Source organism: Tamandua tetradactyla, chromosome 17 (genome assembly GCF_023851605.1).
Source record: "Tamandua tetradactyla isolate mTamTet1 chromosome 17, mTamTet1.pri, whole genome shotgun sequence".
NCBI classification, from domain to species: domain Eukaryota; kingdom Metazoa; phylum Chordata; class Mammalia; order Pilosa; family Myrmecophagidae; genus Tamandua; species Tamandua tetradactyla.
In genome coordinates, this window is record NC_135343.1 from 35,656,297 (window position 1) to 35,682,560 (window position 26,264).

At 37.2% G+C, this 26,264-nt stretch overlaps 1 protein-coding gene and 1 non-coding gene across 20 annotated transcripts in view; one reads left to right on the forward strand and one right to left on the reverse strand.

The window, feature by feature from the left end:
• The window catches only part of EHBP1 (EH domain binding protein 1), a 559,717-nt gene that overhangs the window by 257,041 nt on the left and 276,412 nt on the right, over window positions 1-26,264 (forward strand). The window lies entirely within an intron of this gene.
• Window positions 15,885-16,075, reverse strand: LOC143661792 (U2 spliceosomal RNA). Its single transcript, XR_013164844.1, has one exon. It is a non-coding gene; the product is annotated as a U2 spliceosomal RNA (small nuclear RNA).

The window sequence follows — 26,264 nt, forward strand, 5'->3', positions numbered from 1 at the left end:
CAACTTGGTTCGGTGATCCTGGGATTGGGTTGCTTGGTATATGGTGGTACAATTCTTGAGATGAGAACCTTAGGGAAAAATAGCTTGTGAGGTGGAAATGATTTCAGTTTAGCTATGCTGAGTTTGTGATGTTGGTGAAAATGATAGTGGACACTTGAACTCAGTCATAAAGATATGGGAGTCATTAGCACATACATTCAAGTCCTGGCCACTAATGGCATAATCCTTGGGTATCAGGTTTTATTTAAACTAACAGATGATTATATTTTCCTTAGAACACCTTATGGAAACTACTTTTAAAATCTGCTAGTGTGGTTTTCTGTTTACAACTTAAAACAAAAAACTAAGTATCGTATAGTACTGTGAGTAAACTTTTTATTGCTTTCTTTAGTGTTAGATGAGAAGGGATTGATACAAATTGCCTATTAGCATCTTAATAGTAGACTTGATTTCAGGTTCACTTTAAGAATTTTTTTTAGTTTGGAAAATCTTCAAGGCTTTTAAACTTGTGATTTGAATGCTTTAACTTATGTTTTAATGAATATCTATCTGTAATTTCCTTGCTTTTACAAGATTGAAGGTTTTAATTTGGAATTTTTTAGAAGTTTAGATTTTATTCTGATATCAATATAATAGTTTTTATAAATGTTTTGAGTACACATCTAAACAAATTTTTATGGTGATCCTTTTCAATTTACGTTTGTGCTATCAAACTCTCTTCCATCCGACCATCTAAGTTGGTTATTTTACCTGATGTGGTTTCTAATTAAGTCTTTGTGGTTGAGCAAGCTCCCTGTGACATGTCTGCTTTAGCAGTTAATTGCTCCATAGGCTCCAAATTAAATTCTGTAATATTCTATTTTGGTCTGCTGATGAAGCAAGATCTTTTCAGCATGGCCGGAGAAAGCTCAAAGCTCAAAGGACCAGCATCACAATATTGAATATTGAAAAAGTTAAAACTCTTTGACTTCCAGGTATGAAAATAAAGTTTAAAGTGTTGTCACATAGTTAAATGAGAGAATGCCAGGAACAAAATAAGCTCTAATAAGTATTTGCATAATAAATAAAACAAAATCATTAGTTTTGCTATTTGTAACATACCACATTATTTTGTTGTAGAAAAAATGAGGTCGTGGGAGTTATAGGTTGAATTTAAATAAAAGGTACCAGGAAACAAAGTTGATAACTCCCTGTTAGAGATGGTGTAAAAGGTGTTCTTGCATTGGATGACAGATTGGATTAAGAAAATTCTTCCAGCTCCACGTTATTTCATTTGAAAATTTTGGTTCTTGAAGCAGTAAAGAGTGGATATTTACACAAATAACTGAGTATGTTGATTCCACACACTGAAATAATTTACATAGTGATGAACCAGAAGACAAGATTTAAATAGCTTAGAATTTTAAGGCCAGCATTAAGGTCACATATCCTTAAAACTTTGTTCAGAATTTTCGCTGTCTGCCGCTTCATTTCTTGGTGCCTTGAGTCCGTAGTGCTCAGAAAAGAATTTAGACTTCAGATAGATAAAGACATGAACAGTATCAAACATTAGACTGAAGTCTCTAGATATGTGCTGCAAGCAGTCATTTATCATTAGGATGCTCACTAACTGCTTGTGTTGTAGTTGAGGCATGGCATCTAAAATAGAAAAAACGAGCATACATAATCATGCTGATGATGCACATCTAAAGAATCTGAATAAAATAAATTCTCAATCCTGATAATTCACTAAGAATTACTATATTGAGAGCTTAATTAAGTGTAAGACAGGTGAGTTTTGTTGTGATGGTTATTTCTTTATCAAAATGCTCAATTCTATTCTTATGAAATTCAAATGAAAAATTCTGCTTCTGGTAATGTGACAGACTAGACAGCATGAATAACTCCTTTCTTGGAAAACAGCTAAAACTTGGGTAAAATATGAAAAAAATTATCTTTTTAAATGTACTCCTGAAATGGCACAGATGGAAAAAATCCAAAGCCGTTTTTTAAAAAAATTCAAGTTAAAATAGGAAGCTTGGAAGAAAAGCAGTCACCAAAACTTTCACACTGAGAGTTTCTACTGAAACCTTGATTTTCTACTTTTACAACCATGTGGAAATGCAGAAAACAAACAAACAAACAAACAAAAAAACCACTAGCATCTCCTCTCCCCTCCTCCTAAGGTAGAAGGTCTAATAAGATTCTCTTGTTGCATAAAGCTGAGATCAAAGAGTGCTACTGTCGGCATAAGGATGAAGAAGAAATAAACTCAATATACAGAAGAAAATGAAAAAAATTTCTTCTTCTCTCCTTAGCATTAGTGTGTGGTGTTCTAGTTTGCAAGCTCGAAATGGGATATACCAGAAACAAAATGGCTTTTAAAAGGGGGAATTTATTAAGTTGAAAGTTTGCATGTTCTAAGGCCATGAAAATGTCCAAATTAAAGCAAGTCTATAGAAATGTCCAATTTAAAGCATCCAGGGAAAGGTACCTCGGTTCAAGAAGGCTGATGACGTTCAGGGTTTCTTTCTCAACTGGAAAGGCAAGTGATGAACATGGTGAAGTCTGCTAGCTTTCTCTCCAGGCTTCTTGCTTCATGAAGCTTCCCTGGGGGTGATTTCCTTCTTCATCTCCAAAGATCTCTGGGTACGTGGGCTCGCAAGTTTTTTCCACACTGGTTCCCTCTTAAAGGGCTCCAGTAAGCAAACCCATCTTGTATGGGTAAGGGGTGGAGACACTTCTCAATGGAAACCATCTAATCAAAAGTTACCACCCACAGTTGGGTGGGTCACATCTCCATGGGCACAATCAGAAAGTCCCCACCCACCAATATTGAATGAGGATTAAAGGACATGGTTTTTGTGGGGTCTACAGTGGATTCAAACCGGCACAGGTGGGGACAAATCACCCTTGAAAATTGTAACCATGAGCCAGCCCTATATGGGTTCAACTTAAGAATATTTTTGATAATACAGTAAAAATTAATTTTATTAAATTTTGAGCTTTGAATGTCAACCTTTTTAATATACTCTGTGACAGAAAGGGGAATTTGCAGAAAGCACTGCTGCATATCAAAGAACAAAGTTGTTCAAGAAAAATCTCTTGTGCAGTTATCTGAATTGTAAACTAAGCTAGCTACTTTTCCCCCCAGAACCTTATTTTTTACTTGCAAAATGACGAACATTATTTGAATACCGTAAGTACATGGAATTCTCTGAGCAGAAAATAAAAAAGTATGTGCAAAGCCCCCTTGAGGGACTGGGAAGAAATGTGGAAATATTGAATTTCCCCACCTGGGGAATTCTGGATATTCTCACAGGCATTGAAGACTACCAATTTAATAGACCAAGCCCTCAATCTTGGAATTTGCCTTTGTGAAACATATTCCTGCAGAGGAGAAGCTAAGCCTACATATAATCATGCCTAAGAGTCATCCCCAGAAAACCTCTTTTGTTGTTCCAATGTAGCCTGTATTAATTTATTAAGCTGCTGGAATGCACTATACCTGAAATGGAATGGCTTTTAAAAAGGGACTTTAATAAGACGCAAGTTTACAGTTCAAAAGCTGTGAAAATATTCAGCTTAAGGCACCAACAAGAGGTTACCTTCACTCGGGAAAGACTGATGCCATCAGAACACCTCTGTCATCAGAATAGCCATGGAAGGCATGTGGCTGGCATCTGCTGGTCCCTTGCTCTGGAGCTCTGTTGTTTTCAGCATCTGTTTCCTGTAGGGATTCCTCACTTGGTGTCTGTGGGCCTTCACTTAGTTCCTGTGGAACACCACTGTGGGTTCTGGCTTGCTTAGCATCTCATTAGACAACACACATAGTGATGTCTACTGGGCCCTGCAACTCCAAATGTATGAGTCTTATGTTGGCTCTGTCAGCTCTGAAGCATCTCCATCTGCATTTCCATATGTCTCTTGTCTCCAGGCATCAGCCTCTGCATTTGCAGCCTCCAAATGTCTGTGTCTGTATCTACAGCTGAGATTCCTTCAAAATGTTTCCCCTTTAAAAGGACTCCAGTAAACTAATCAAGGCTCACCTTGAATGGGCAGCATCACATCTCTGTCTAATCAAAAAGTCACACTCACAATTGGGCGTGTCACACTTCCATGGAGATAATCTTATCAAAAGTATCTGTCTTACAGTATTGAATCAGGAATCTTGTGGCTGCCCCCATAAGATTGGATCAGGATTAAAACATGGCCTTTCTGGGATACATAATAGTTTCAAATTGGCACATGGCTAGAGGCTTTTGAGTAGAGGAGTGAGATGATATGACTTGAACAGGATCATTATAGCTGTAGTGTTGGGAATAGATAGCAGGGCAAAGGCAGTAAGCAGCAGTAAAATCAATTTGAAGGAGATTGCACTAATCCAGTTGTGAGAAATGAAGGTAGTTTATCCACAAGTAAATGTAGAAAGTGCTAAAAAAATGAAGGTGTATGTGTAGGGCAAGGACTGGAGAATTGGGGAAAGGGGTTTATTAAGGGTTTACATGGAGTTTTGCCCAGATTGTAAGCAGTTTCTCATCTCTTTCACTTATTTATTCCTTGATTTTTGAACTTTAGAAAATGTTCCATAGCCTTAAATTTGAAATTCTATTACTTTACTTTTCCTTACCACGTAGGAAATACAATGATTTGATGCTATAGGTGATTTTTCACAAAAATGATCCTGTTATAAAATTGAACAGCAGAATCTTTTCGGGGACCCATGAAACATTTACAAAAATTGATCATAGGTTAGGCTATAAGCTTGTATCAATAAATTTTGAAGGACTGAAATTATATGGAAAGTAATTACCAAAAAATGTAGAAAAACACCATGTAGATCTTTTAAAGTTTCTAAACATCTCATGAGTCAAAGAATTTGTAATAAAAATAATAAAATATTTAATTTAAGGATAGCAAAAACACTTCATAACAATACGTGTGAGATATATAGCTTTAAATAAATGTTTACACCAGAAAAGAAGACATGCTCAAAAATTAGGAGTTAAAACGAATATACTCAAGGAAAGTAGGAGAAAGGACATGATAAAGATACACCGAAACTACTGAAATATCAAATAAATATTCACTAGAAAGGATCAACAAAATCAAAAGTTATTGATTTGTAAAACCCAATGAAACAGAATACCTGTCACAATAATTAGTAAAAAAATGAGAGGAGGAACAGATAAACAGAATCGGGAGTGAAAAAATGTACAAAGCTATAGATTCCTCAGAGATTACACATAATAAAAAATACTTCAGAAAGTGTTTGTCAGTAAATTTGAAATCTTAGATAAAAAGGATAAATATCTGAGGAGGGAAAATACTTAAAATGATTTGGGGAGACATACAATTGTAGTTTAATAATCATTAAAGAAATTATATCAATAATTAAAAATCTCACCAAGACAGCAGCAGGCCCAGATAAATTTATAGCTACCTTCTACCAGCTTTTAAGGAGTAGATCATTCCAACCTTCCTTAAGCCTTTCAGAAAATAGGAAAGGAAGATCAGCATATTTTATGAGGCTAGCATAATAGAACAAGGAAAGTGCAAAAGAGGTAAATTATATGCCTATTTCCCCCAGGACCATAAATACAAAAATTTCATGAAGATATTTGGCCTCCAAATCCAGGAATATATATTAAAATAAAGATGTATGTCATGACCTAATTGGATTTTTCCCAGAAACTAGGGTTGCTTTAGTTTTACAAAAGCTATTAATTTACCACATTAATAGACTGAAATTAAAAAAAAAATCAACCCTAAATCATCCCAGTAGTTACAGGGGAAAAAAAAAGGAAAGTGATAAAATTTGACACCCATTTTTACGAAGAAAAACTAGAAATAGAAAGATAAAAACCTCAAAGCAAGATAGTAATAGAATGGAACTTCCTTATTGACAAAGGAAGGAAATAAATCTACAATAAATATGATACTTAAGGGGAAAATTAAAAGCATTCCAATGTAAGGCCAGAAATAATACAGGAATGGCCTCCTTCAGTTTTCCTAGTCAAATTCATACTGAAGGTCCTACCCAGTGGCAAAAAAACAGAAATGAAAAGTATATAAATGTTGGAAAAATGAAACAAATAGCTACTTTTCTAAATGATAGATTGTTTTCATTGAAAACCCAAAAAGAAATCTATATTTTTTAAATTAAAGAGTATCAGTAAGGTTACCTAAAAAAAGTTTGCAAATTCAATTGCCTTTCTATATACCAGAAGCAATTTATTCAAAATATAATTTAATACACAGTATGATTTACATTACCAACAAAAAAAAATGTAGTATAGGAATAAATCTAGCAAAATACATACAAGACCTATGTGGAGGAAAATGACAAAACTTTGAGAGACAATACAGAGTGCTCCAAAGTACATGAGGAAAAGACTGACAACACTAAAGGGAGAAATAGACATCTCAACCATAACAGGTGGAGATTTTAATTCCTTGCTCTCATCAATGGATAGAACATCTAAACAGAGGATCAGTAAAGAAACAGAGGATTTGAATAATACAGTAAATGAATAGACTCAAAAGACATTTACAGAACATTATACCCCACAATAGCAAGCTACACATTTTACTCAAGTGCTCATGAATCATTCTGAAGGGCAGACTATATGCTGGGTCACACAGCAAGTCTCAATAAATCTAAAAAGATTTAAATCATACAAAACACTTTTTGGATCATAATGGAATGAAATTGGAAATCAATTACAGGCAGAGGGCCAAAAAATTCACAAGTATGTGGAAGCTAAACAACACACTCTTAAACAACCAGTGGGTCAGGGAAGAAATTTAAAGAGAAATCAGTATGTATCTTGAGGAAAATGAAAACACAAATACAAAAATTGATGGGATGCAGCAAAAGGCAGTGCTGAAAGGGAAGTTTATTGCCTTAAATGCCTACATTAAAAAAGAAGAAAGAGCAAAAATTGAGGAATTAACTGTTCACTTGGAAGAACTAGAGAAAGGACAACACAAAAGGAAAGAAATAATGAAGCTTAGAACAGAAATAAATGAAATTGAGAACATGAAAACAGTTGAGAAAATCAGCAATACCAAAAGTTGGTTCTATGAAAAAATCACTAGAACCAATGAACTCTTAGCTAGATTGAAAAAAAGAAAAAGAGAGGATGCAAATAATTAAATCAGCATGGAAAAGAAGACACAGCCACTGACCCCACAAAAATAAAGGAGGTGATGAGAGAATACTGTGAACAACTATATGGTAATAAAATAGACAACATATATGAAATGAACAACTTCCTAGAAAGGTGGGAACAACCAACATTGACTTGAGAAGGTATAGATGAACTCAGCAAGCCAATCACAAGTAAAGAGATTGAATAGTCATCAAGAAACTCCCCCAAAATAAAATTCCAAGACCAGATGGCTTCACATGTCAATTCTACCAACCATTCATGAAGGAATTAGTACGAATCCTGCTTCAAAAAAAATTGAAGAGGAAGGAAAGCAACCTAACTCATTCTATGAAGCCAACATCACCCTAATAACAAAGCCAGACAAAGATACTACAAGCAAGAAAATTACAGACTACTTCCTCAACTGAATATAGATACAAAAATCCTCAACAAAAGTCTTGCAAATCGAAACCAGCAGCACATTAAAAGAATTATGCTCCATGACCAAATGGGGTTTATTACAGGTATACAAGGATTGTTCAACATAAGAAAATCAATTAATGTAATATACCATATCAAGAAATCAAAGCAGAAAAACCGCATAATTATCTTGATTGATGCTGAAAAGGCATTTGACGAAATTCAATTTACTTTCTTTTTTTTTTATTAATTAAAAAAAATTAACTAACGCAACATTTAGAAATCATTCCATTCTACATATGCAATCAGTAATTCTTAATATCATCACATAGATGTATGATCATCATTTCTTAGTACATATGCATCGATTTAGAAAAAGAAATAGCAAGACAACAGAAAAAGAAATAAAATGATAATATAGAGAAAAAATAAAAATAAAAAATACAAAAATATATAAGAAAAAAACAACTATAGCTCAGATGCAGCTTCATTCAGTGTTTTAACATAATTACATTACAATTAGGTAGTATTGTGCTGTCCATTTTTTTTTTAGATATCATACCATTCTACATATGCAATCAGTAATTCTTAACATCATCACATAGATGCATGATCATCGTTTCTTAGTACATTTGCATCGGTTTAGAAGAACTAGCAATATAACCGAAAAAGATACAGAATGTTAATATAGAGAAAAAAAATAAAAGTAATAATAGTAAGAACAAAACAAAACAAAACAAAACAAAGACCTATAGCTCGGATGCAGCTTCATTCAGTGTTTTAACATGATTACTTTACAATTAGGTATTATTGTGCTGTCCATTTTTGAGTTTTTGTATCTAGTCCTATTGCACAGTCTGTATCCCATCAGCTCCAATTACCCATTATCTTACCCTGTTTCTAACTTCTGCTGAACTCTGTTACCAATGACATATTCCAAGTTTATTCTCGAGTGTCGATTCACATCATTGGGACCATACAGTATTTGTCTTTTAGTTTTTGGCTAGACTCACTCAGCATAATGTTCTCTAGGTCCATCCATGTTATTACATGCTTCATAAGTTTATCCTGCCTTAAAGCTGCATAATATTCCATCGTATGTATATACCACAGTTTGTTTAGCCACTCGTCTGTTGATGGACATTTTGGGTGTTTCCATCTCTTTGCAATTGTAAATAACGCTGCTATAAACATTGGTGTGCAAATGTCCATTTGAGTTTTTGCCCTTAATTCCTTTGAGTAGATTCCCAGCAATGGTATTGCTGGGTCGTATGGCAATTCTATATTCAGCTTTTTGAGGAACCGCCAAACTGCCTTCCACAGTGGTTGCACCATTTGACATTCCCACCAACAGTGGATAAGTGTGCCTCTTTCTCCGCATCCTCTCCAGCACTTGTCATTTTCTGTTTTGTTGATAATGGCCATTCTGGTGGGTGTGAGATGATATTTCATTGTGGTTTTGATTTGCATTTCTCTAATGGCTGGGGACATTGAGCATCTCTTCATGTGCCTTTTAGCCATTTGTATTTCCTCCTCTGAGAGGTGTCTATTCAAGTCTTTTTCCCATTTTGTAATTGGGTTGGCTGTCTTTTTGTTGTTGAGTTGAACAATCTCTTTATAAATTCTGTATACTAGACCTTTATCTGATATGTCGTTTCCAAATATTGATTCCCATTGTGTAGGCTGTCTTTCTACTTTCTTGATGAAGTTCTTTGATGCAAAAAAGTGTTTAATTTTGAGGAGTTCCCATTTATTTATTTCCTTCTTCAGTGCTCTTGCTTTAGGTTTAAGGTCCAGAAAACCGCCTCCAGTTGTAAGATCCATAAGATATCTCCCAACATTTTCCTCTAACTGTTTTATGGTCTTAGACCTAATGTTTAGATCTTTGATCCATTTTGAGTTAACTTTTGTGTAGGGTGTGAGATATGGGTCTTCTTTCATTCTTTTGCATATGGATATCCAGTTCTCTAGGCACCATTTGTTGAAGAGACTGTTCTGTCCCAGGTGAGTTGGCTTGACTGCCTTATCAAAGATCAAATGTCCATAGATGAGAGGGTCTATATCTGAGCACTCTATTCGATTCCATTGGTCGATATATCTATCTTTATGCCAATACCATGCTGTTTTGACCACTGTGGCTTCATAATATGCCTTAAAGTCAGGCAGTGCAAGACCTCCAGCTTCGTTTTTTTTCCTCAAGATGTTTTTAGCAATTCGGGGCACCCTGCCCTTCCAGATAAATTTGCTTATTGGTTTTTCTATTTCCAAAAAATAAGTTGTTGGGATTTTGATTGGTATTGCATTGAATCTGTAAATCAATTTAGGTAGGATTGACATCTTAACTATATTTAGTCTTCCAGTCCATGAACACGGTATGCCCTTCCATCTATTTAGGTCTTCTGTGATTTCTTTTAGCAGTTTTTTGCAGTTTTCTTTATATAGTTTTTTTGTCTCTTTAGTTAAATTTAGTCCTAGGTATTTTATTCTTTTAGTTGCAGTTGTAAATGGGATTCGTTTCTTGATTTCCCCCTCCGCTTGTTCATTGCTAGTGTATAGAAATGCTACAGATTTTTGAATGTTAATCTTGTAACCTGCTACTTTGCTGTACTCATTTATTAACTCTAGTAGTTTTGTTGTGGATTTTTCCGGATTTTCGACATATAGTATCATATCGTCTGCAAACAGTGATAGTTTTACTTCTACCTTTCCTATTTTGATGCCTTGTATTTCTTTTTCTTGTCTAATTGCTCTGGCTAGAACCTCCAACACAATGTTGAATAATAGTGGTGATAGTGGACATCCTTGTCTTGTTCCTGCTCTTAGGGGGAAAGTTTTCAATTTTTCCCCATTGAGGATGATATTAGCTGTGGGTTTTTCATATATTCCCTCTATCATTTTAAGGAAGTTCCCTTGTATTCCTATCCTTTGAAGTGTTTTCAACAGGAAAGGATGTTGAATCTTGTCAAATGCCTTCTCTGCATCAATTGAGATGATCATGTGATTTTTCTGCTTTGATTTGTTAATATGGTGTATTACATTAATTGATTTTCTTATGTTGAACCATCCTTGCATACCTGGGATGAATCCTACTTGGTCATGATGTATAATTCTTTTAATGTGTTGTTGGATACGATTTGCTAGAATTTTATTGAGGATTTTTGCATCTATATTCATTAGAGAGATTGGCCTGTAGTTTTCTTTTTTTGTAATATCTTTGCCTGGTTTTGGTATGAGGGTGATGTTGGCTTCATAGAATGAATTAGGTAGTTTTCCCTCCGCTTTGATTTTTTTGAGGAGTTTGAGGAGAGTTGGTACTAATTCTTTCTGGAATGTTTGATAGAATTCAGATGTGACGCCGTCTGGTCCTGGACTTTTCTTTTTAGGAAGCTTTTGAATGACTGATTCAATTTCTTTACTTGTGATTGGTTTGTTGAGGTCATCTATGTCTTCTTGAGTCAAAGTTGCTTGTTCATGTCTTTCCAGGAACCCATCCATTTCCTCTAAATTGTTGTATTTATTAGCGTAAAGTTGTTCATAGTATCCTGTTATTACCTCCTTTATTTCTGTGAGGTCAGTAATTATGTCTCCTCTTCCATTTCTGATCTTATTTATTTGCATCTTCTCTCCTTCTTTTTGTCAATCTTGCTAAGGGCCCATCAATCTTATTGATTTTCTCATAGAACCAACTTCTGGCCTTATTGATTTTCTCTATTGTTTTCATGTTTTCAATTTCATTTATTTCTGCTCTGATCTTTGTTATTTCTTTCCTTTTGCTTGCTTTGGGATTAGTTTGCTGTTCTTTCTCCAGTTCTTCCAAGTGGACAGTTAATTCCTGCATTTTTGCCTTTTCTTCTTTTCTGATATAGGCATTTAGGGCAATAAATTTCCCTCTTAGCACTGCCTTTGCTGCGTCCCATAAGTTTTGATATGTTGTGTTTTCATTTTCATTCGCCTCGAAGTATTTGCTAATTTCTCTAGCAATTTCTTCTTTGACCCACTTGTTGTTTAGGAGTGTGTTGTTGAGCCTCCATGTATTTGTGAATTTTCTGGCACTCCACCTATTATTGATTTCCAACTTCATTCCTTTATGATCCGAGAAAGTGTTGTGTATGATTTCAATCTTTTTAAATTTGTTAAGACTTGCTTTGTGACCCAGCATATGGTCTATCTTTGAGAATGATCCATGAGCACTTGAGAAAAAGGTGTATCCTGCTGTTGTGGGATGTAATGTCCTATAAATGTCTGTTAAGTCTAGCTCATTTATAGTAATATTCAGATTCTCTATTTCTGTATTGATCCTCTGTCTAGATGTTCTGTCCATTGATGAGAGTGGTGAATTGAAGTCTCCAACTATTATGGTATATGAGTCTATTTCCCTTTTCATTGTTTGCAGTGTATTCCTCACGTATTTTGGGGCATTCTGGTTCGGTGTGTAAATATTTATGATTGTTATGTCTTCTTGTTTAATTGTTCCTTTTATTAGTATATAGTGTCCTTCTTTGTCTCTTTTAACTGCTTTACATTTGAAGTCTAATTTGTTGGATATTAGTGTAGCCACTCCTGCTCTTTTCTGGTTGTTATTTGCATGAAATATCTTTTCCCAACCTTTCACTTTCAACCTATGTTTATCTTTGGGTCTAAGATGTGTTTCCTGTAGACAGCATATAGAAGGATCCTGTTTTTTAATCCATTCTGCCAATCTATGTCTTTTGATTGGGGAATTCAGTCCATTGACATTTAGTGTTATTACTGTTTGGATAATATTTTCCTCTAACATTTTGCCTTTTGTATTATATATATCATATCTGATTTTCCTTCTTTCTACACTCTTCTCCATACCTCTCTCTTCTGTCTTTTTGTATCTGACTCTAGTGCTCCCTTTAGTATTTCTTGCAGAGCTGGTCTCTTGGTCACAAATTCTCTCAGTGACTTTTTGCCTGAGAATGTTTTAATTTCTCCCTCATTTTTGAAGGACAGTTTTGCTGGATATAGGAGTCTTGGTTGGCAGTTTTTCTCTTTTAGTAATTTAAATATATCATCCCACTGTCTTCTAGCTTCCATGGTTTCTGCTGAGAAATCTACACATAGTCTTATTGGGTTTCCCTTGTATGTGATGGATTGTTTTTCTCTTGCTGCTTTCAAGATCCTCTCTTTCTCTTTGACCTCTGACATTCTAACTAGTAAGTATCTTGGAGAACACCTATTTGGGTCTAATCTCTTTGGGGTGCGCTGCACTTCTTGGATCTGTAATTTTAGGTCTTTCATAAGAGTTGGGAAATTTTCAGTGATAATTTCTTCCATTAGTTTTTCTCCTCCTTTTCCCTTCTCTTCTCCTTCTGGGACACCCACAACACGTATATTTGTGCGGTTCATATTGTCCTTGAGTTCCCTGATACCCTGTTCAAATTTTTCCATTCTTTTCCCGATATTTTCTGTTTCTTTTTGGAATTCAGATGTTCCATCCTCCAAATCACTAATTCTATCTTCTGTCTCTTTAAATCTATCATTGTAGGTATCCATTGTTTTTTCCATCTTTTCTACTTTATCCTTCACTTCCATAAGTTCTGCGATTTGTTTTTTCAGTTTTTCTATTTCTTCTTTATGTTCAGTCCATGTCCTCTTCATGTCCTCCCTCAATTTATCGATTTCATTTTTGAAGAGGTTTTCCATTTCTGTTCGTATATTCAGCATTAGTTGTCTCAGCTCTTGTATCTCATTTGAACTATTGGTTTGTTCCTTTGACTGGGCCATATTCTCAAGCTTCTGAGCGTGGACAGTTATCTTCTGCTGCTGGCGCCTGGGCATTTAGTCAGATTTCCCTGGGTTTCGGACCCAACAAGGTTGTAAGATTTTTCTGTGAAATCTCTGGGTTCTGTTTTTCTTATCCTGCCCAGTAGGTGCCCCGTTTGTCTGCGGGTCCCACCAGTAAAAGGTGCTGTGGGTCCTTTAACTTTGGAAAACTCTCGCCGTCCAGGAGGTTCGCTAGCTGAAGCGGCTTGGAAGAGTGCCAGCCGGCCCGGGGTCTGAACGCGGGGAGGGTCGCTGGCCGCCGCAGCCCGGGAAAGCACCCGTCCGAATTTCCTAGTCGGCCCGGGGCACCAAGCTTGGTGGGAGGGCGCCAGCCGCAGCGGCCCACCCGGGAAAGTGCATGTTCCCGGGGAGTCATGGGTTTGGAAGAGGCCCCCCCTGTCGCCGTTCTCCGCGGCCTGGGGATTTCCGATCCAATTCTCTCAGTTGTTCCGGGGGTCCGCGCGTGGTGTGGGCGCCAGCCACTGCGGTTTGAGGGGACCGCCTGTCCAATTCTTCCAGCCGACCCGGGGAGGGGGAAGGGAGTGACTCCGGCCACTTGCCGCCCCGCCCGGTGACACCCGCGCCCCTCGGCGATCTCACCAGAGTGGGTTCTCTCAGCCAGCCAGCCATTCCAGGATGGGGTACGCTGTCTTTTTTATCTCTGTCGTGGCTTTGGGAGCTGTTCTCTATCGTTTCTACTCCCCTAGTAGTTGTCCTGGAGGAGAAACTAAGATCCGTGCGTCTTACTAAGCCGCCATCTTCTCCGGAAGTCTCAATTTACTTTCTTGATGAAAACACTTTAAAGGATAGGAATAGAAGGGAACTTCCTCAACGTGGTAAAGGAATATATGAAAAACCCACAGCTAAATCATCCTCGATGGAGAAAGGCTGAAAGCTTTCCCTCCAAGATCAGGAACAAGACAAGGATGCCTGCTGTCACCATTATTATTCAGCATTGTGCTGGAAGTTCTAGCCAGAGCAAGTAAAAGAAATAAAAGGCATCCAAATTGGAAAACAAGAAGTAAAATTCATACTGTTTGCAGATAATATGATACTATATGTTGAAAATCATGAAACATCTACAGCAGAGCTACTAGAACTAATAAATGAGAACAGCAAAGTGGCAGGGTACGAGATTAGCATCCAAAAATCAGTAGTGATTCTATACATTAGTAATGAAGAATCTGAGGAGTCAAAAAAAAGTCCACTTACAGTATCAACCAAAAGAATAAAATATTTAGGAATAAATTTGACTAAGGATGCAGAAGATCTATGCACAGAAAACTACAAGAAATTGCTAAAAGAAATCATGGAAAACCTAAATAAGGGGAAAGGCATACTGTGTTGTTCATGGATTAGAAGACTAAACATAGGTAGGATGTCAGTTCTACGTAAATTGATTTATAGATTCAATGCAATACCAATTAAAATCCCAAAAACCTACTTTGCAGAAATAGAAAAATAGCTGTTTGAATAGCTAAAAACATCTTGACAGAGATAAATGAAGTGGGAAGTCTCACACTACCTGACTTTAAAGCATATTATGAAGGTACAGTGGTCAAAACAGTATGGCACTGGCATAGAGATAGATATAATGACCAGTGGAATTTAATTGAGTGTTCCTCTCATCTATGGACAGTTGATCTTTGATAAGGCAGTCAAGACAACCCACCTGTGACAGAGCAGCCTCTTCAATAAATGGTGCTTGGAGAACTGGATATCCATATGCAAAAGAAAGAAAGAGGATCCATATCTCACACATAATATAAAAATTAACTGAAAGTAGCTCAAAGACCTAAACATTAGAGCTAAGACCATAAAACTGTTAGAAGAAAATGTAAGGAAATATCTTATAAAACTTATAATAAGAGGCAGTTTCCCAGATCTTACACCCAAAGAACAAGCATTGAAAAAAGAAGTAGATAAATGGGAACTCGTAAAATTTAAGCACTTTTATGCAACAAAGAAATTGTCAAGAAAGTAAAATGGCAGCCTATGCAACTCTTGTCTCTCCCCCAATTATTTACCCCTGGTGTTGCTGTGGTACTGTCTATGGTTTCCTGTTAAATTTAGCCCAAAGCATGCAATAACAGTTTTCCCCCATACTCTGAACTTTTACATTCTTTTTTTAAAACAAAACAAAACAAAATAAATTAAAAAACAAATGAACAATTAAAAAACACAAACTAAACAAAAATTTTCATGCATGAAAAGTAATCATTTTAAAAGATTCTCCCACAGACAACACACCTACCACCCTCCTTTTTCCCCTGGAACCCTAGCAAAAGAAACACAGAACTAATTTTAAACCAGTGACACAAGCTCAGAAAAGGTTTTTCCTTTCTTTCTCTAAAGACAGAAATCTAAAAGTAAAACAAAACTTGGTCATGCATCAAAGCTCTATAATTCTTAAACCTACTATTATAAAGTTAAAAGAAAACATAAGTAAAAATTAACTAAGATTTTAAAGTAAAAGTGTTTACCAAGACAACAGAAAACAAGATGGGCTTTTTTTTTTTAACTGGTAAAACATCCCCAAAAGGGATAAGCACCATTCCTGGAAGTACTGCAATACCAGGATGATGCGTGGAGTGGATGGAGCAAGATCCTTTTCCAACTCCCTCTCCCAAAAATCAATTTAATATGTTGTCCTCAGATAGAGGACATATCAGATATTAAACTGATAAGGACAGATACTACACTTGATCTTAGCCAAAAGGCTGAGAAGCGATACTTTTACATTCTTTATACACTATTCATACCTTTGCAGTGTTTCATGAAAAAAAATTATATTTGTAGTGGTAATTGGTGGGAGACATGGGTCTATAAAACCCCTTTCAATCCTGCCCACTTTCAATATGGTAATGTTACTTATAGAACCACTCGTGAACCACCTTCACTTCTATCTATTCCCCTTACATTTAAGTTCAACCTCATTAGCTAACCATTCACCCCTCTCTAGCTTCTCTGTATCTCTAGGCACCGTATATTCTGTATCATAAACCTCTATTTTACCTTTACTGTGGCCATAAAAGTGAAATCATACAGTCTCTATCCTTTTGTGTCTGGTTTATTTCACTCAGCATTATGTTCCTGAGGCTCATCATCATGTCATGTGCTTTAGGATGTCATTTTGTCTTACTGCTGCATAATATTCCAGCTTATGTATATACCACATTTTGTTAATCCACTTTTCTGTTGATGGGCACTTGGATTGTTTCCATCTTTTGATGATTGTGAATAATGCTATTATGAACATCAGCGTGGAGATGTCTATTTGTGTCCCTGCTTTTGACCTTTCTGAGTATATACTGAGTGGTGGTATTGCTGGGTCATAGGGCAACTCGATATTTACTTTTCTGAAGAACTGCCAAACTGTCTTCCATAGTAACTGTTCCGTTATAGATTCCCATCAACAGTGCATACGTGGCCAGTTTCTCCACATCCTCTCCAACATTTGTAGCCTCCTCTTTGTTTAATAGCAGCCATTCTTATAAATGTGACATGGTATCTCATTGTAGTTTTAATCTACATTTCCCTTATAGCTAATGAAAATGAGGGTCTCTTCATGTCCTTTTTAGCCATCTTTATTTGCTCTTCAGAAAAATGTCTATTCATTCCTTTAGCCCATTTTATAATTGGGTTGTTTGTTCTTTTGTTGTTGAATTTCATGATTTCTTTATGTATCCAGGATAACGAACCTTTAACCGATGTGTGATTTCCAAATATTTTCTCCCATTGCGTTGGCTGCCTCTTCACCTTTTTGGCAAGGTCTTTGAGGCACAAAAGCAATCGATTTTGAAGAATTCCATTTGTTTAGTTTTTCTTTTCTTGCTTGTGATTTGGGTGTAAAGTTTAGTAAACTATCTCTTATTACTAGGTCTTGAAGATGTTTCCCCACATTTTCTTCTAGGACTTTGATGGTACTGGTTCTTATATTTAGGTGTTTGATCCACTTTGAGTTAGTTTTTGTATAGGGTGTAAGGATACTCTTTCATTCTTTTGACTATTGATATCCAGTTCTCCCATGCCCATTTATTGAATGGACTGTTTTGTCCCAGTTCAGTGGATTTGGGGCCTTGTCGAAGATCAGTTGACCATAGATGTGGTGGTCTATTTCTATGCCCTCAATTCTATCCCATTGGTCAATACTTGTTACTTTGTGCTTGTACCATGCTGTTTTGACCACTATGGCTTTATAATAAGTTTTAAAATCAGGAAGTGTTAATCTTCCCACTTCATTCTTCTTTTTTATGACACTTGTAGCTATTTGGGGTCTCTTTCTCTTCCAGGTAAATTTGATAACTATGTTTTTCAAGTCTTCAAAGTAGGTTGCTAGAATTTTGTTTGATACTGCATTGAATCTAAAGATCAATTTGGGTAGAATTGACATCTTATCTATATTTAATCTACCTATCCATGAGCAGGGAATGTCTTTCCACTTGTTTAGCATCATGCTATTTTGACCACTGTGGTTTATAATAAGTTTTAAAATCAGGAAGTGTTCATCCTCCCAGTTCCTTCTTTTTTTAGGATCCTTTTAGCTATTCTGGGTCTCTTTCCCTTCCAGATGCATTTGGTAACTACCTTTTCCAAATCTACAAACTAGGTTGTTGGAATTTTGATTGTTACTGCATTGAATCTGTAGATCAATTTGTGTAGAATTGACAGCTTAACTAAAAGCAGGGAATGTCTTTCCACCTATTTAGATCATCTTTGATTTCTTTTAGCAATGGTATGTAGTTTTCTGGGTACAAATCCTTTACATCCCTAGTTAAGCTCATTCCTAGATATTTGATTCCTTTAGTTGCTATTTTGAATGGAATTTTTTCCTTAATTGACCCCTCAGTTAGGTCATTGCTTGTGTATAGTTATTACTGATTTTGCATAAATTTTATGTCCCACCATCTTACTGAATTTGTTTATTAGTTCAAGTAACTTTGTTGTAGATTTCTCAGGATTTTCTGACTATAGTATCATGTCATCTGCAAATAATGAAAGTTTTACCTCTTCCTTTCTAATTTGAATGCCTTTTGTTTCTTTTTCCGGCCTGATTATTCTAGCTAGAACTTTTGGTACAATGTTAAATGATAATGGGGATAGCAGGTATGCTAATCTCATTCCCGACCTTAGGGGGAAAGCTTTCAGTCTCTCACCACTGAGTTCAGTGCTGGCTGTGGGTTTTTTATTTATGCCCTTTATCATACTGAGGACGTTAACTTTTGATTCCTGTCTTTTGAGGTGTTTTTCTCAGAAAGGGATGTTGAATTTTGTCGAATGCTTTTTCAGCATCAATTGAGATGATCAAGTGATTTTTTTCCTTTCAGTTTGTTAATGTGCTGTATTACATTAATTGATTTTCTTGTGTTGAACTATCCTTGCATTCCTGATATAAACCCCACTTGTTCATGGTGTATAATTCTTTTAATATGTTGTTGGATTTGATTTTGTTGAGAATTTTTGCATCTAAACATCTGGGATGTGTCCTGTAGTTTTCCTTTCTTGTAGCATCTTTACCCGGTTTTGGTATTAAAATGATGTTAGCTGCATAAAATGAGTTTCTGTAGTGTTCTTTTTTTCCTCAGTTTTTTTGGAAGAATTTGGGCAGGATTGAGGTTAGTTTTTCTGGAGTGTTTGATAACATTCTCCTGTGAAGTCATCTGTCCTTGGGCTTTTCTTTGTAGGAAGATTTTGAATGATGGGTTGAATCTCTTGTGATTAGTTTGTTGAGATCTTCTATTTTTTCTTGAATCAGTGTAGCTTGTTTGTATGTTTCTAGGAATTTGCCCATTTCGTCTGAGTTGTCTGGTTTATTGGTGTACAGTTGTTCATAATATCCTTTTAGGATTTTTTTTTTATTGCTTCAGGGTCTGTGGTAATCCCCCTCTCATTTCTGATTTTGTTTATTTGCATCCCAGCTTTTTTTTCTTTGTCAGCCTTGCTGGTGGCTCAATGATTTTATTGATTTTATCAAGAACCAACTTTTTTTGTTTCCCTTGATTTTTTTCTATTGTTTGTTTGTTCTCCCATTCATTTAACTCTGCTATAACCTTTGTCATTTCTGTTCTTCTATTTGGTTTGGGTTATTTGACTGCTTTTTCCCAAATTCCTCCAGGTGAGCAATTAAGTCATCATTTTTTTCTCTTTCTTTTTTTAATATAGGCATTTAGGGCAATAAATTTCCCTCTCAGCACAGCCTTTGCTGCGTCACATAAGTTCTGATATGCTGTATTCTTGTTTTCATTTGTCTCCAGATACCTACTGATTTCATTAGCAGTTTCTTCTTTGACCCACTCATTGTTTAAAAGTGTGTTATTTAATCTCCATATATTCGTGAAAGTTCTCATTCTTTGGTAGCTATTGATTTCCATCTTCATTCTGTTGTTATCAGAGAAAGTGGTTTGAAGAATTTCAGTGTTTTTAAATTTATAAACACCTGTTTTGTGCCTTAGCAGATGATCTATCCTGGAGAATGTTCCATGAGCACTAGAGAAGAATGTATATCCTGGTGTTTTGGGTGTAGCAACCTGTATATGTCTGTTAGGTTGAATTCATTTATCAAATTGTTTAAGTTCTCTGTTTCCTTCGATTCTTTGCCTGGTTGTTCCATCCATAGAAGAGAGTGGTATACTGAAGTCTCCTACTATTATTTCGAAACATCTATCACTCCCTTCAGTTTTGCCAGTGTTTGTCTCATGTACTTTGCAGTTCCTTGATTGGGAGCATAGACATTTATGATTGTTATTTCTTCTTGGTGAATTGTTTCCTTTGTTAGTATTTAAGTGTCCTTCTTTGTCTCTTATGATGTCTTTACATTAAAACTCTATTTTGTCCAATATTCTTATAGCTACTCCTGCTTTCTTCTGGTTACAGCTTGCATGGAACATCTTTTTCCATCCTTTCACATTCTGTCTGTTTATATCCTTTTGTCTATGATGAGGCTCTTGTAAGCAGCATATATCTGGATTATATTTCTTAATCCATTCTGCCCATCTTTATCTTTTAATTGGTAAGCTTGTTCCATTAACATTCAAAGTTATTACTATGAAGGCATTTCTTGAATCTACCATCTTAACCTTTTGATTTTATTTTTCAGATCAATATATTATTTTCCATCTTTCTCCCTTTATCCTTTAAGTTACCCTTACTGACTCAGTTCAATTCTGTGCCCTCCTCCAGACCTCCCTTTCCTGTATTTTTTTTTCAGCTGGTAGAATTCCCGTTAGTATTTCTTGTAGCACCTGTCTCTTGTTGAAAATTCTCTCAGCATTTGTTTGTCTATGAAAATTTTAATCTTTTCCTCAGTATTGAAAGACAATTTGGCTAGGTACAGAATTCTTGTCTGGACATTTTCCTCTTTCAGTATCTTAAAAATATCGTACCACTGCCATCTCGCCTCCATCTTGTCAGCTGAATAGTACAAACTCAGTCTTATGTGATTTCCTTTGTATATAGTTGATGGTTTTTCTATTACTGCTTTCAGGATTTTCTGCTTCTCTTCAACATTTGACAGACTGATTAGTATGTGTCTTGGGATAGGCTTATTTGAATTTATTCTGTTTGGAGTTTGGTGGACTTCTTTAATTTGCATATTTATACCTTTTATAAGGGTTGGGAAGTTTTCCTCCATTATATCCTCAGGTAATCTTCCTAGCTCTTTACTCTTCTCTTCTCCTTCTGGGATACCAGTGATTCTTATATTTCTGTGCTTTGTTTTGTCCATCATTCCCTGTGATTGAATTCAAATTTTCCACCTTTTTTCCATTTTCTGTTATGTGTGTTTGAAATCAGTTGTCCTGTTCTCTAGTTCACTTATTCTTTCTTCTGCCTCTTCAAATCTGCTGTTCTGTGTCTCTAGCATATTTTTTATTGGTCTACAGCATCTTTAATCTCTCATAGCCACTACTTTTCTATTTATTCTTTCAAATTCCTCTTTATACTCTTCTATTGTCTTCTTGATCACCTTTATGTCATTACTCATCATACTGATTTTATTTAGTAGAGTTATATGAACTCCTTTGATTAGTTGTTGCAAAGTCTTTGTCTCCCCTGTTATTTTAATTTGGTCATTAGACTGGGCTATATATTTCTGAATCTTGACATGCTTAGTGATCTTCTATTGCCTTCATGGCATGTAAATATCTTGATAGGTTATTTTGAAAGTTGATTTCCTTCAGTAGTCTAAAGTTTTCTATTTGCTAGATGAGTGTGGAACAGGATGCAGAGCATGTATGGTGACAGTTTGCAGCACAGGTAGAGGCACAGGTTGGAGACACTACACTGGTGCCTTTGAGCATGAAGTCCAGGGCATGGAATTGTGGATGTGCAGTGCAGGGGCTGTGGGAGTGGGGTGCTGCTCAGGCAGGCCTTGGAACACAGGAATATGGTGAGACATTGGGAACACTTATGAAGGGCATGGTGAGAGTTGGGTTGGAGACTGTGCAGATGCACAGGGACTGTTGTGCTGGCAGGATGTGTGTGGGCTATGGGGTGTGGGGGTTTTGGATATCAGGCTTTGGTATATGGGGCACAGAGGACATTTGTTTGTCCTCTGTGTGCACTGGTGAGGCCTTACACAGGGGGAGTGTTCTAGGGGGCTGGGATGCAGATTCGTGAGTGTGCAGGGGTGGGGCACAGGTTGTGAGGGTTGCAGTATGTGAACCATGGCGGGTGATGTTGGGTAGGTAGGGCCCTGGCACAGGTGTGCAGGTGCAAGGGGTGGGGTGGAGCAGGGGTGCACATGTTTGCATTGCCAGTGCTATGTGGCACAGATGCAAACTTGAGCACCTGCCAGGTATGAGAGCAGGATGCCTCTGCTGGGGGGTTTGATGAGGGTGCATATGTGTGCAGAGCATTGGATACCATGGTCAAGATATTGGTGCAGGGATGCATGGGTACCTGGCAAGGAGGATATGGCTGTGTGATTGTGCGTGGGTCTGAGGGGTGGGACCCTAGTGTGTATAGTTCTTGAGGGTAGGGCCTGGTGTGTGTGTGTGCATAGAGCTCAGTGTCAGTGGGTAGGGTTGTGCCTGCATGGGCTGGGCTTGGGTGTGGCCCAGATGCGCAAGTCAGCTCTTGTGCAGAGCTGGCTGGGCGAGTTGAGGATGTTCATGTGAGCACTCGTGGGGCAAGGGGGCAGACACTGATGTTGATGCATAGAGTTCAGGTGGGGGGGTGTGGTTGCCCAATGTATGGGCTGGGGGCAGGAGTGGCTGCAGTATGAAGATGAGCACCTGCCATATGGATCCGCAGAGGGCAAGGAGGGGCAGGTGGGAGTCAAGGGGCTGGGCTCTCATTTGCAGGTCTTGGGAGGAGTAGGGTAAGAATGTGTGCTTGCATGGGAGAGGTGTGTCAGGCTAGGCTTGGTGGGTGCACATGCATTGGACAGGTGTGTGAGGCAGGGCTGTGCATGGGTGTGGGGGATGGGAGTGCTTGGAGCATGGTGTGGGGGCAGATGACAGCATTCAGGTGCATGGGGTGTGGGGAGTCTGGGTCTCAGGGAGGGGGTGGCATGGGTGATTGTAATGTGTTCAAGGAACGCAGTTTGACCTACTTGATAGTCCCCATCTCCCTGTCTGTGCATTCCTGAGGGCCTCAGGCCTATGTTTGGAAAGGGGCATGTTACACTGTATACACAAGCTGGATGATCTCTGGTTCTCTGAGTCTCAATTCTTCAGCTTTTGCAACCAGGACCTCCCTCTGTGGTGTAGAAGACCCTCCCAGGTCACTTCACCCTGGAATCAGTGTCTCAGTTGTTTTTCTGGCACTTCTCCAGCTGTTCCTTTGAGGAGGGATGAAATCAACCTACCCTATTCTGCCATCTTCCTGGAAGCCTGTATTAGCTAGGGTTCTCTAGAGAAACAAAATTAATAGGAGATATCTGTAAATATCAATTTATAGAAGTGTCTTATGTAACCGTGGGGATCTAGAGTCCAGGGTCTATAGGGCAGGCTGTGAGCTGGCAGCTCCACTGAAGGTCCTCAATGAACTCTCAGGAGAGGCTGGATGGGCAACCTTGGAGATATAAGAGTCCAAGATCTGTAAGGCAGGCCACAAGCTGGCAGTGCCAGTGAAGGTCTCAGGAGAGGCTGGCTGACTGAAGCAGGAAGAGTGATTATCTCTTCTGTGTCCTCCTTAAAAGCCTTCCACTGTTTAGATTAAGCATCGCTCATTGCAGAAGACACTCCATCCAGTTGGATGCTGCCAGCGTGGTCATGATTTAAGTCCATGAAATATCCTCATAGCAACAGACAGGCCAGCACTTGTCTGACCAGACAACTGGGTACTACCATCTGGCCAAGTTGACACATGCACCTGACCGTGACAAACCACTATTGGATTTTTCATAGAACTTAAAACTTTTTGGAAAAACAAGTCACTAATAGCCAAAGGCACTCCTGAATAATAAAATAAGGAGGAGGAAATTTGTCCTAGTAGCCATCTAAGATAAAGCTCTGGTGGTTAAGGTGATATTGTCCTGTTGCAAGGTCAGAGCAGTTGGTCAGTGTAGTATAGAATAGAGAGCTCAGAAACAGACACATGCATATATGGACATCAGGTTTTTAACAGTGGGCATTGCACTATTAATAAATGATACTATGATGTCTATTAATTTTTTAAAAAAATGAAAACATGAAATTTACACCTAACTCTTAAATGGGAAAAGCAAAGGTATAAAAGGTTTACAAGGCAGTGTAGAATAGCCTCAAGATATCAGGTTCAGAAGATTTTCTTAAACAGAATGAAAAAACACAAACCATAAAGGAAAAAGGTTGATGAATCTACATTAAAATTAAGAAATTGGGCTCATTCCAAAGATTCCATAGAGAATGAAAATACAAACCAAAAACTAGAAGATATGTGTAACACATTTAAGTGACAGTGTATTTGGTACCTGTATTAGGATTCTCCAGGGATATAGAACCAACAGGATAAATATGTATCTGTATATATGTATATGTATATATATGTGTATATGTATATTTGTATGTATATGTAGGTATGTAAACATTATGTAATATTCTGTAGGAATTGGCTCATGCAACTTTTGGAATAGCCGAGTCTGAATTCTATAGGTCAAATTGCAAGCTGGGAACACTGATGAAAGTTGTGATGATTTCCCCAGGAAAGCTAGCTGACTGAAGTAGAGATAGACATTCTTTTTGCATCAGTTTTCCAGTTAAGGAGACTCCTTTGATAATTGTAAGTATAAGCAGCCATAGATGCAATCAACTGACTGATATTTTAAATCTATGAACTACCCTTAAAGTAATATTTAGGTCAGTGCTTGCTTAACCAAACAGCTTGGCACTCATGAACATCTCCTCCAACTATACTTAATCTTTAAATAAAAATAATACTTTCGCCTAACATAATTCAACTATCCTGGTGAAAGGTGTGTCCTTTGAACATTCCTGGGTGGATGAGCTAGTCTTACATAGTAAATCCACTCGTTTCAACCTCTCTAAGCCCTTGGATCCCCTCATCTCCATTGTACCTGAGCAATTCTGGCATTTCAATTTAAGGTAACATAGGCCACCTTTCCTTCTGAGCTTCAGCAAGCCACCTGAACAGACATTAGAGTCTTTTCTAACCCCTAGGGCTACAACATTGAATTCAGAATATCTGTGTTGTGTGCCCATATCAATAAAGTCAGCCTGATCCAACTTTTTGTTCCTCTCATCATTATCTCACACACTTGATATACATTCCCATACATATTTCCCTGATTTCTGTCTATATAAATTGAAAAAATTGTGTGCTTCTTTTGGAGTATATCATACCCTTTTATGAGTCATGCTTTGTACCTGACCTGTTCAGTCATGAGAGTAATTAGCAGTGTCTTGCAAGCCAGAACTACTTCAAGGTATTCCATTACAGTTTCATTTGCTGAAAAAGGGTTAAATTTCTTCAGACAGAAGTGTAAGGACTGTTTCTTTAGGAGGGACAATTACAGGTTTACCTGGTACAACAGTGTTAATCTCTTCAGATGGAGGTAGGATGGTTGACTTTTTAGAGCAGACTGGTGGTCAATGGTTGAATCCTCAGGGTAAATCATCAGGGGTTTATCTGACAAAGAACACTCAGCAGAATCTAGGCTTTCTGCTAAACTGTCCCCATAGTCATCATTATCAGCCAATATGTCCCTGTTCCAATCTTCAGGGTCCCATTCCTTCCCCATCATTGCCCTCACTTTAACAGCAGACACCCTGCAAGGGTGGGAATTCAGTTTACATTGAAATTCATCTGCTTGCATTGTAAGACTTTGGGTCTGGTTTTCAAAAATCTCAAGTCTATAGCTATAAGAAATAAGAATTTCTTAGAGTACACATAGAAACTTTCACATCCTTCATGTGGTGCTTGAACTGGATTTTTGAAGCTTTGAACTCATCCCTTTCTTTAAGAACTATATCCAGCATATTTAGGAATAACCAACCAACATCGTTATACTTTTTAACTCCACAAAACTCTGTTAAAGTATCAAATATATTGTTACCCAGAGTCTTGCCTCTCATAAATATTTGAGTAGCAGTATTTAATATTCAATTTATCTCCACTGCCAACTCATGCCATGGTCTACAAGTGCCTTCTTGATCACTGGAAATGTAGTCATCAGTGCCTGTTAATCTAATCAGACTCAATTCCAAAATCCCTAGAACTAACTCAGAAATCTCATCCTTAAGATTCTGTTTTTGAAGAACCACTCTTGGAACCAAACTCAAAATCTCTATTAGTCAGGATTCCTCAGAAAACAGAACTGATAGATAGATAGATAAGATGATAGATAGATAGATAGATAGATAGATAGATAGATAGATAGATAATTAGAGATATTATTGAAATTGGCAAATCCAAAATCTATAGGGCAATTGCAAGTTGAATGTCTTCTTTTTAACTGCTGAAATAATTATTTCTCCCTTT